This window comes from Panthera pardus, unplaced genomic scaffold, assembly GCF_024362965.1.
Source record: "Panthera pardus isolate Hobbes unplaced genomic scaffold, ASM2436296v1 HiC_scaffold_8, whole genome shotgun sequence".
Classification (NCBI taxonomy): Eukaryota; Metazoa; Chordata; class Mammalia; order Carnivora; family Felidae; genus Panthera; species Panthera pardus.
The window spans coordinates 26,444,254-26,456,321 of NW_026527013.1; the positions used below are offsets into that span (position 1 = coordinate 26,444,254).

At 35.6% G+C, this 12,068-nt stretch overlaps 1 long non-coding RNA gene across 1 annotated transcript; it reads left to right on the plus strand.

Moving 5' to 3' along the window:
* The first annotated feature begins 222 nt into the window (after positions 1 to 222).
* LOC128775644 (uncharacterized) lies at positions 223 to 9,464 on the plus strand. Its single transcript, XR_008420529.1, has 3 exons — positions 223 to 391; positions 2,168 to 2,268; positions 9,214 to 9,464. It is a non-coding gene; the product is annotated as an uncharacterized LOC128775644 (long non-coding RNA).
* The last annotated feature ends 2,604 nt before the right edge of the window (positions 9,465 to 12,068 follow it).

Genomic DNA, 12,068 nt, shown 5'->3' on the forward strand with positions numbered 1-12,068 from the left:
CCGTGTGTGATATTATCCATATTTTCTATTTTAGCCATTCTAATAGATGTGTAGCAATGTCCCTCATGACTTAAATTTGCATTTCTTTAATGGTTAATGATTATTGAACATCTTTTCACATGCTTACTTGCCATCCATCCTTGGTAAAATGTCTGTTCAAGTCTTTTGCTCGTATTGTAATTAGATTGTTTTTTATTGTGGTAAAATACGCATCACATAAAATTTACCATTTTAAGTATTGTTCTGTCGCTACCACCGTTAATCTCCAAAACTTTTTCATTTTCCCAAAAGGAAACTCTGTATTCATTAAAGAGTAACTCTCCATTCCCGTCTTCCCTTAGCTCCTGGCAACTACCATTCTATCCCTATAAATTGGACTACTCTACCTCATGTAAGTGAAATCAGACAGTGTGTGTGTGTGTGTGTGTGTGTGTGTGTGTGTGTGTGTGTGTGTGATTTCAGCTAGCATAATGTCTTCAAGGCTCATCCATACTGTAGCATGTATCAGAATTTCATTCCTTTCTAAGGCTAAGTAATATTCCATTATATGCATGTACCACATTTTGTTTATCCATTCTTGTGATGGACATTTGGGTTGTTTTCAACCTTTAGATTTGTGAATGATGCCGCTATGAACATTAGTGTACAAATACCTATTTGAGTCCCTGCTTTCAATTCTTTGGGGTATATACCTAGAAGTGGTGTTGCTGGATTATATGTTAATTCCATGATTAATTTTTTGAGGAATGGCGATTCTGTTTTCCATAGTAGATACACCAGTTTATATTCCCACCGGCAATGCACAAGGGTTCTCCATGTTCTCACCAACATTTATTGTTTTTTTTGCCTTATTGCTAATAGCCATCCTCATCTGTATGAAGTGGTATCTCATCATGATTTTTATTTTCATTTCCCTAATGATTAGTGATATTGATCATCTTTTCATGTGTTTATTGTCCATCTGTATGTCTTTCTTAGAGAAATGGCTATTCAAGTCCTTTGCCTATTTCTCAACTGAATTGTTGTTGTTGAGTTATAGGAGTTCCTTTTTTAAAAATTTATTTAAGTAATTTCTGCACCCAACGTGGGGTTCAAACTCATGACCCTAAGATCAAGAATCGCATGCTCTTCCAACTCAGCCAGCCAGGTGCCCCAGTCATAGGAGTTCTGTATATATCCTGGATATTAATCCCTTATCAGATATACGATTTGCAAATATTTTCTCCCATTCCTTGGGTTGCCTTCTCACTCTGTTGATAGTGTCCTTTGTTACATAAAAGTTTTTAATTTTGAAGTCCAATGTATCTATTTTTTCTCTTATTGCCTGTACTTTTGGTATTATATCCTATGTCAAAGATTCAAGATAGCCCAAGTAACACCAATTAATCACTGAAGTAGTAACTAGTAAAAACTTACTATGCACACACCAAAAAGACCATTTGTAAACCGGGAGCACTCAAACCAGAGCATGAAATGAGGCTCATGGGCATATTGTTATAAAGCAGTTTATATAGTGAGAAAGCAGTGAGTTTATTCTTTGCAGTGATTGGTTACAATTTTCAGTGGTTACTTCACGTTAACCTTACGAAACAGTTCAGGTTTTGCTTTTCATTTTTATGGCCACAAGTAAGAAATGATCCAGATCAAGTTAGCCTTGCAAAGTAAGTTAAATTAAGCTTTGTGCGACTAAACTGGTTTTGTCTGTTAGGGGAATTTTTAAGGTTGGTCTCCGTTTGTTTCTGATTTAACATATCTAAGAAATCATTGTTAAATTTAATACCATGAAGCATTTCTCCTATATTTTCTTCTAAGAGTTTTACAGTATTAGCTCTTATGTTTAGGTCTTTGATAAATTTTGAGTTAATTTTTATATGTGGTGTAAAGTAGGGGTCCAGTTTCATTCTTTTCCATGCAGATATCCAAATGGTATTCCAATATCATTTGTTGAAAAGACTATCCTTTACTTGTTGACTGTCTTGGCACTCTTGTTGAAAATCATTTGATCATATATGGGAGAGTTCATTTTTGAGCTTTCTAGTCTATTTCTTGATCTCCATGTCTATATTTATGCCTGTATCACACTGTTTTTGATTAATGTAGTTTTGCAGTAAGTTTTGAAATCAGAAGTTGAGTCCTCACCTTTGTTATTCTTTCCTTTTCTTTGTAGGCTGCACGCCCAATGTGGAGCTTTAACTCACAACCCTGAGGTCAAGAGTTGGATGCTCTACTGACTGAGTCAAACAGCCACCCCTGTTATTCTTTTTCAAGGTTGCTTTTGCTATTTGGGATTCTTTGAGATTCCATGTGAATTTTAGGATGGGTTTTACTGATTCTGCAAACACTGTTGTTGGGATTTTGATGGGGCTGCTTTGGATCTGGAGGTTGCTCCAGGTGGTACTGACATCTTAACAGTATTAAGCCTTCTAGTTTATGAATACAGGATGTCTTTTTATTTATTTTTGTCTTTTTTTTCATTTATTTTCATTTATTTACATCTTTTCATTTATTATCTATAGCAATGTCTTATAGTTTTCAGTGTTTAAATCTTTAACCTCCTTGGTTAAGTTAATTCCTAATTATTCTTTTTGATGCTATTATGAATGGAATGGTTTTCTTAATTTCCTTTTCAGATTGTCCATTCTCAATGTATAGACATGCAACTGATTTTTGAGTGCTGATTTCATATCCTACAAATTTGCTGAATTTACTAGTTGTAATAGGTGTGTGTGTGTGTGTGTGTGTGTGCGCGTGTGTGTGTGATCTTTAGGATTTTCTATGTATAAGATAATGCCATCTGTAAAAACAAATAATTTTACATCTTCGTTTCCCAATTTGGACACCTTTTTTTTTCTTGCCTAGTTGCTCTGGCTAGAGCTTCCAAAACTATGCTGAGTACAAGTGGTAAAAGCAGGCATCTTTGTCTTCTTCCTGAACTTAGAGGAAAAGTTTTCAGTTTTTCACCATTGAGCCAGCTGATGTTAATTGTAGGTTTTTCATATATAACCTTTATTATGTTGAGGTTGTTTCCTTCTATTCTAGTTTGTCAAATGTTTTTAACATGAAAGGGCATTGGATTTTGCCATATACTTTTTCTGTATCCATTGAATTGATCATGCAGTTTTCCCTTCATTCAGTTTATGTCGTGTATTTCATTGATTGATTTGTGCATGTTGAGATTGTTTTCTTACGTTGTGTTCAGAGCACTGTTTGTGGATTCTGTATGCAAGTCTTTTGTCAGTTATGTGATTTGCAAATATGTTTCTGTTTATGGTTGTCTTTTCATCCTGTGAAGATATTTCACAGAGCACAAGTTTTTAATTTTGACAAAGTCTAATCTTTCAATTTTTTCTTTTATGGATTATGCTTTTTGGTATCATATCTGAGAAATTTTCACCTAACACTGGCATACAAAGATTTTTTCCTTTTTAATAAAAGCGTTATGGTTTTATATTTTCCACTTAAGTCTATGATCCAATTGGAGTTAATTTTTGTGTAGGACATGAGTTTTAGGTTGAGGTTTTGGGCTTTGTCCTTAAGAATGTCCAATTATTCCAATACCTTTTGTTGAGAAGACTACTTTCTCCATTGAATTGTTTTTGTATGTTTGTCAAAAATCATTTGGCCAGGGTTGTGTAGATGTATTTCTGTACTCTATTCTGTTTCATTGATCTATATCTCTGTCCCTCCTCCTCCAATACCATTTTGTCTTGATAACTGTAGCTATATTGTAATTCTTAAGAGCAGGTAGTGGCATTCCTATAACATTATTCTTTTTCAAAATCATTTTCGTTATTTTAGTTCTTTTACCTTACTGCATACATTTTAGAATCAGTTTGTCTGCAGTTCACTCCTTTTTGTTGTTGTTCACCCATCTTATTGGCACCTGGACTGTTTCCAGTTTGAGGCTACTATGAATAAAGATGCTATGAATATACATATAAAAGTTATTATGTAGACCCATGTTTCTCTTTCTCTTGGAGTGAAATTCTGGGTCATAGGTCAGGTATATGTTTAACTTTACAAGAAATGCTGAACAATTCTCCAAAGTGGTGATACCGTTTTATTTTCCTTCTGCCAAGATGAGCAAGTTTCAGTTGCTCCAGATCTTTACCAACATTTGGTAATACCAGTTTTTAAAATTTTGCTATCCTGCTTGGTGTGTTTTTATATTTCATGTGGTTTTAATTTTTATTTCCTTGAATATCAATCACATTGAGCACTTTCCATGTGCTTATTGTCTGTCAACTTCTTTTGAGAAAGTGATCATGACAGAATTCAAACTTCTCATGTAAAGTCTCAGTAATGAAGCTTTCCTTCTGTTCCCTATAGGAAGAAGCAGAGAAGACATGCTTTTTCTCCAGGGACTGGTGACATAATAATTATTTTATCAACAACAATGTCTCCAGTTTCTATGGTATCTTACAAATACATTTTTATCTTCCTCACACATTACAAAAAAGTGGGAAGCCCTATACCAAAATATAATATACAAATGAATAGTGGATAAAGAAAGTTTTAAAAAAACCAGAAGTAGTGAAAAACTGGAAGCATTCATATATCCATCAGTTGGGAACTGGTTTAACAAAGCATATTACACCTCCATGGAATGTCATTCTTCTGTTAAAAGAATAAAAATATGAGAGTGAGGCAGATCTACATTTACAGATCCACACACATATACAATATGTACTTATTGGAAACAATCTCCAAGCAAGGGGAGATATGAACTAAAAAGTGGAATCCCATTTGTGTAAATAACATGCAGAAATAAATATATATACTCATAAGGAAGTGTTTTGAGAGAATTCATAAGAAACTGTGAACAAAGACTAAATGGTGTAGGGGTAAGACTTGACTAATAGAGGTCAAGAAACATTTTACCTTTCTTTTTATACCTTTTATGTAGTATGATTTTTTATAATTAGCATATATTTCTTTAATTGATTGTTAATTAACATACACAACTTATAATATTACAAGCCAAATAATATACTGGGAAATCTTCACCACAAATATGGCAATATATTTATATAAATATTTAATACATTAAGAATTTCTAAAGAGTAATGAGAAAATTCTAAAATCCCAATGGAAAATGGACAAAGAGTGTGAATACACACTTCACAAAATAGTAGAAATGACTAGCAAACATGTACTATGTCTGACTTCAGTCATATCCAAAGGAATAGAAATCAAAGCATCAATGTGACCTGTTTCTTGGCCCTTCAATTACTAACAGTTTAACAAAGTTCATTCAATACTGGTAAAGGTTTAGGGAAATGGACACTCATACATGGTATTAATTGTTCCATTGTTTCTGGAAAGCAGTTTGTTGGTAGATCTCAAGAACCTTTAAAAATAGGTTTAAACATATAAATAAATGTGTTTACACATTATATACATATTTCTTTGGTCTAGTTATCTACTTGTAGGGATTTATCCTCTTAAATCTTGGTTGTTACTGATTAACTTATGTGAAATATAATATATAATATATATAATATATAATATTATATATATTCCTACTATAATATATAGTAGGAAAAATTGTCAACTATTTAGATAAATTAGGATATGTCCAGATGTTGAAATATTACATAATAACAAATTATATATATTTTAAAAAAAATTTTTTTTAACGTTTATTTATTTTTGAGACAAAGAGAGACAGAGCATGAACAGGGGAGGGTCAGAGAGAGGGAGACACAGAATTTGAAACAGGCTCCAGGCTCTGAGCTGTCAGCACAGAGCCTGACGCGGGGCTCGAACTCACGGACCACGAGATCATGACCTGAGCCGCTTAACCGACTGAGCCACCCAGGCGCCCATAACAAATTATATTTTTAAAGAATATCAAATAATATGCAAAAATGTTTATAAAATAATAGTAAGTGAAAAAGCAGATAAAAATAGTTTAAAATATAATCCTAATTTTATTTAAAACTATATATGCACAGAAAAATACTTAGAAAGGACAATGTAGTAGCCTAACATGAGGTTTAAAAATAAAAGAGGGACGCCTGGGTGGCTCAGTCAGTTGAGAGTCTGACTTCGGCTCAGGTCATGATCTCACTGTTCGTGGGTTCGAGCCCTGCATCGGGCTCTGTGCTGACAGCTCAGAGCCTGGAGCCTGTTTCAGATTCTGTGTCTCCCTCTCTCTCTCTGCCCCTCCCTCCTTCCTTCCCTCCCTCATTCATGCTCTCTTTCTGTTTCAAAAATAAATAAACATTAAAAAAATTAAAAAATAAAAGAAAGATTTATAATAAATCTCAATTGTGATTGAAATATTGCTTATGATTTCTACATGTTCCTTCCCCATGTATCCATATGCACTTATGTTTTATGTTTTATTTTGAATTTTAAAAATACTTTTGAGTAGGACATTTATTTCATTGTAGGAAAAATAATTCAAGTACTAAAAGGTATAAAGTAATTGCCCTTCCCTCATCCCACCTCACCCCACTTTGCCTCCTTTCCCTGCTTCAGCAGCCACTATGACTCATTTCTTCTCTGTATTTACAGAGGAGGACTGTTTGTGTATAAGCATGTATGTCTGTATCTGCCTTTCTTTACACAAAAGTTCGCTTTTTTAAAAAATATATTTTTAAGTGAGTATACAGTAAAATTGCGTGTGTGTGTGTGTGTGTGTGTGTGTGTGTGTGTGTGTCTGTCCAGCTCTGTGAGTTTTGAAGCTGACAACCACTATCAGGATACAGAACAATTCTATGACCTCAAAAAGTGCTTCCTACTGTCTTTATGAAGCCTACTCCCTCCTTCCATCCCTGATAACCACTAATCTTTGTTTCTATTGCCATACTATTGTCTTTTCCAGAATGTTATATAAATGAAATCATACAGTATATAACCTTTTGAGACTGCTTCTTTCACTCAACATAATATCTTTTAATTTTTTTTTAAAAAAAATTAATGTTTATTTGTGAGAGAGAGGAAGGGAGAGGCAGAGAAAGAGGGAGACACAGAATCTGAAGCAGGCTCCAGCTCCAAAATGTCAACACAGAGCCCCATGTGGGGCTCAAACTCATGAATCATGAGATCATGACCTGAGCCAAAGTCAGATGCTTAACTGACTGAGCCACCCAGGCACCCCTCAACATAATACCTTGGAGATTCATTCAAGTTGTCATGTGTATCAATAGTTCATTCTTTGTTCTTGCTGAATAGCACTCTATTGTATGCATGTACTACAGTTGGTTTCTCCATTCACTTGTTGAAGGACATTTGAAGTGTTCTCAGTTTTTGGCAATGATGAATAGAGATAATACAAAAAAATTTTTTACAGAGTTTTGTGTAAGCATATGTTTTTATTTGTCTCTGGTGTGGGATAGAGATTGCTGGGTCATATGGTGTGTGTATTTAACTGTTTTCTGGAGTGGCTATACCATTTTGTATTCTCACCAACAGTGTTTCAGCTGCTCCATATCCTCACCAATGCTTGGTATTATCATTTGTTTGTTCTTTTTGCTTTTCTTTCCTTTCTGTTAGGTGTGTAGTGATATCATCATGGTTTTAATTTTCATTTCCCTAATGGCTAATGATGTTGAATATCTCTTCAAGTACTCATTGGCCGTTCCTATATCATCTTTGGTGAAATGTCTGTTTAAATCTTTTGCCCATTTTTTATTAGGTCATTTGAAATTTTCATACAGTTGAGTTATCTACATATTCTGGATACAAGTTCTATGTTGGATATTTAATTTTCAAATATTTTCTCACAGTCTGTGGCATATCTCTTCATTTTCTTAACAGTGTCTTTTGTAGAGAAAAAGGTTTAAATTTTGGTGAAATTCAGTTTACCACATTTTTCTTTTATGGATTATGTTTTGGTATCATATCTAAGAACTCTTTGCCTCACACCAGGTTGCAAAGGTCTTCCTTGATGTTTTTTTCTAAAGTTTTGTAGTTTTACATTTAGATCTATGGTCCACTTTGAGTTAATTTTTGTATAAGGTGTGAGGTTTAGGTCCCGAGTTTTCTTTTTTTGCATATGGTGTCCATTAGTTTCAACATCATGTGATAAAAAGACCATCTCTTCTCCATTGAATTGCCTTTGCACCTTTGCACAGAAATCAATTGGCTGTTTTGAGTGGGTCTATAGTTGGACTCTCTATTCTGTTCCATTGATCTCTGTGTTTATCCCTTCAATATTATTCTGTCATAATTACTGTAGCTGTGTAATAGTTTTTAAAATCAGATAATGTAAGGGCACCTGGGTGGCTCAGTCAGTTAAGCATCCGATTGTTGATTTCATCTCAGGTCACAATGTCAAGGTTCTTGAGCTGGAGCCCCACTTTGGGCTCTGTGCTGACAGAATGGAGCCTGCTTGGGATTCTCTCTCTCCCTCTCTCTCTCTCTCTGCCCCTCCCTGCTTGTACTCTCTCTCTCAAAATAAATAAATAAACATTAAAAAATAAATAAAATAGTGTAAGTTTTCCAGCATTACTCTTCTTCTTCTTTTTTTGATGTTTATTTATTCTTGAGAGAGAGGGCAACAGAGCATGAGCAGGGGAGGGGCAGAGAGGGCGGGAGACACAGAATCCAAAGCAGGCTCCAGGCTCCGAGCTGCCAGCACAGAGCCTGAAGTGGGGCCCAAACCCATGAACCGCGAGATTGTGACCTGAGCCAAAGTAGAACACTTAACAGACTGAGCCACCCAGGCACCCCTTCTTTTTCTTTTTAAAGATTTTATTTTTAAGTAGTCTCTACACAACCAGTGCAGGCTGGAACTCATAACCCAAGATCGAGAGTTGTATGCTCCACTGACAAATGAGCCAGCCCTGTCTCTAGTCTTCTTTTTCAAAATTGTTTTACAATCAGCTCATCTGCGTCTCCAAAAAAATTCTTGACAGAATTTCTATTGGAATAGTGTTGAATCTATAGAACATTTTGGGAAGAACTGGTATCCTGACTATACTGAGTCTCCCAACCACATTCACAGGATGTCTCTCTGTTTACATCCATCTTCTTTTCTTCATTGACCTTTTGTATGTTTCGGCATTCACATCTTGCACATCTTTTATTAGAGTTATGTCTTAGTGTTTCTGTCCTTTTTAAGCTACTAAATGCTATTTTAATAATTTTCAGTTTCCAATCATTTACTGCTAGTATATTGAAATACAATGGATTTTCAGGTGTTGACATTATGTCTGCAACCTTGCTAAACTCATTTTTTATTTGTAGAAGTTTTTTTTGTAGGTTTCGTGGGATTGTCCACATAGACAACTTTTTATGTGGGTCTCCAATTATATAATCCAGGCAAAATAATATATAGATAAAGCAAATATGGCAAATGACAACAGCTGTGGAATCTTGAGTGTGGTGAGTATGTGGAAATTCATTGCGGTATTTCAACTTCTCTGTATGTTTGAAAGTTTTTCAGAAGTTTGTGGGGAGGGAAAGTGAGTGTCCCACATACCTGTCTGCCTTGTTACGTTCCCCTTCTGGAAGGTGTGCACTGTTATTAATGCCCTGCTCCTCTTTTATGGGTTTTAAAGGGGATTTTATGGGTGTGTACGCATGCACGCATGCACGCACGCACAGGTACACACATCGGTCCATCGGGTTATTTCCGGTACCGCATTTATAGAATTTAGTTTCTGGAAGCTTTACAAGGGTAGCTGTTGTGGAAAAGCCTTCCAGGTGAATTCGCCCAGTCCCTTTCCCAGGTGTTGGTAGCTATTTTATTCCCGCGGTTCAGCCCTAGAGGGCGCCCGCTCCACTTGACTGGCGGCAGCAAGCGGCAGAAGGCGCGGAAGCCACAGTGTCAGGGCGGCCACGTGACTCATGAAAAGTGGGGCCTCCAGTAGTATAAATACGTCTGTTCTCTGGCCTTAGCCACATTTTCTGTGGGTTGCAAAACTTAGACTAAGAGCCCACATTTTGGCTTCGCAGCAGGAAAGACTGAAAGAGTGAAAGGTTGCCCAGAAACCTTCACCCACACGCTGTACCATGAACTTTTGAAGGATGGATACAACGCCCCATTTCCAGGCACTGCATAGCATCCCAAACGTTTTGCTGCTGATTATGGGACTACATTAAAAAATGGTTTTTGGCTAAAGGAAAGCCATTTTATTTAATACGTTAGAACCTGTTTATAACGCTGGGGTTGGAAGATGTCTCTGAATTAATAACACCAGTCTTATTCTATGTGTAGTTGTTATATTTAGGTAGACAAGATTTCACATTTTCTCCGGATCTGTGTAAAAACGAGCTGTATTGTAATAGTGGGTGTATAGCTTTAAAAACGTATTTAAGTCGACACCAATGGATAAATGACTAGCTTAAGTTAGTCAGATAGAAATGTTTTATTATTAATGTTGAATATGTACAGCAACTTGAAGTAGACTAAAAACTTTTGCCATTAAGAATGTGTACATAAATATCTGTTTTCAGAAATGAGTCTCTTTGGAAAATTTATATTTTTCTTAAAATACAGACTAAATATAGCAATACAGCATAGTTGTTAGGAAAACCAGCTTTGCTACTTCAAAGAATTTGAGCTGCAAACATAGTCATAAAAGAAATGGGTGAAATGATTTATGTATAAGGTGATTTGTGGTAACTATTTATAATAATATTTATAATGACTATTGACAATAGCAAAAAATGGAAATAAATATTCAGGTTTTAGATGAAAAAATATGTGGCACAGACATGAAATGGAATATTATGAAGATACAAAAGGAGTAAAGAAGACTTTTGTATATGAGAGGCATATCCATCTTTCCACTTGACTAAAATTTCTTCAGAGTGGTGTTAAAGGGAAATTTGAGAAATCAGGTGATGTTTCAACCACAATTTTCTTTTCTTTTTTTGAACTTTCTATTTTGAAATAATTATATATCCCCAGAAAGTTGCAAAGATAGTACAGAGAGGTCCTTGTACCCTTCATCTAGTTTCCCCCAATGGTTATGGCTCAGGGAACATAATACAATATCAAAACCAGGAAATTAATATCACTACAATGTGCATGTCTGCTATTTTATCACCTAGGTAGTATTGACTAACCACCAGAACTGTTCTGTCACCGCAGAGATCTCCCTGGTGCTACCTTGTTAGTACCTACCCTTCCCTACCCCTGGTAACTACTAGTTAGGTTTCCATTTCTAAAATGTCATTTTGAGAACTTTATATAAATAGAATCACATAGCAGGAGATTGTGGGGTTTTTTTCCACTTAGCACAATGCCCTTGAGATCCATCCAAGTTGCTTCCTGTATCAGTGGTTTGTTCTTTTTATAGTTTAATATTATTCCATGTAGTATGAGTGTACCACGGTTTTGTTTAATCATTCACCTGTTGTAGGACATTTTGACTGTTTCCAGTTGGGGGTTATTACAAATAAAGCTACTGTGAACAATCATGTACAGGTTTTTGTGTGAACATAAGTTTTCACTCCTCTGGGATAAATGCCCAGGACTGCAACTGCTGGGTTGTAGGATAAGTGTATGCTTAGTTTTCTAGAAACTGCCAAATTATTTTCCAGAGTGCTGTACCATTTTACATTCCCAAACACAGTTTTCTTTTTATACAAAATGTTATTGACTACTGTTAGCACATGGCACTAGGCCAAAGGCACATGAGAATCGAAGATACTTTTAGTTTCTAGAAAAAATAAATTTTATATATATTAAGTGAAGAGAAAAATACAGGTCAAAAGTAATCTCTGCTGGGCCATAGTCCTATGTTTATTGTGTCAGGTTTTCAAAATGAGTCTTCCCTTACCATCAAGCTAAGCTTTTGTTGGAAAGCTACAACACTTTGCACAGGCCACCTGGGTTTTCCCCGGATCTCTGACCCTTGCTTATATTCTGCCCCAAGGCTCCCCATGAAGCTTAGGCTTATTCTGGAACGTTCTACCCCCAATAATAGTCATGTAGAGACCTTAGAGAGTCATTTCAGAACCATACCCTGCCAGAGACCTCTGTATCTATACAACCTATCCCCGGTTCCCCAGCACTAAACATCATTAAAACTCTATTGAATAGTCTGTCTACCCTCACCCCACCCTTTAAGCTTTAGTTGTTAGAATACACAGGTGAGGTCACATTC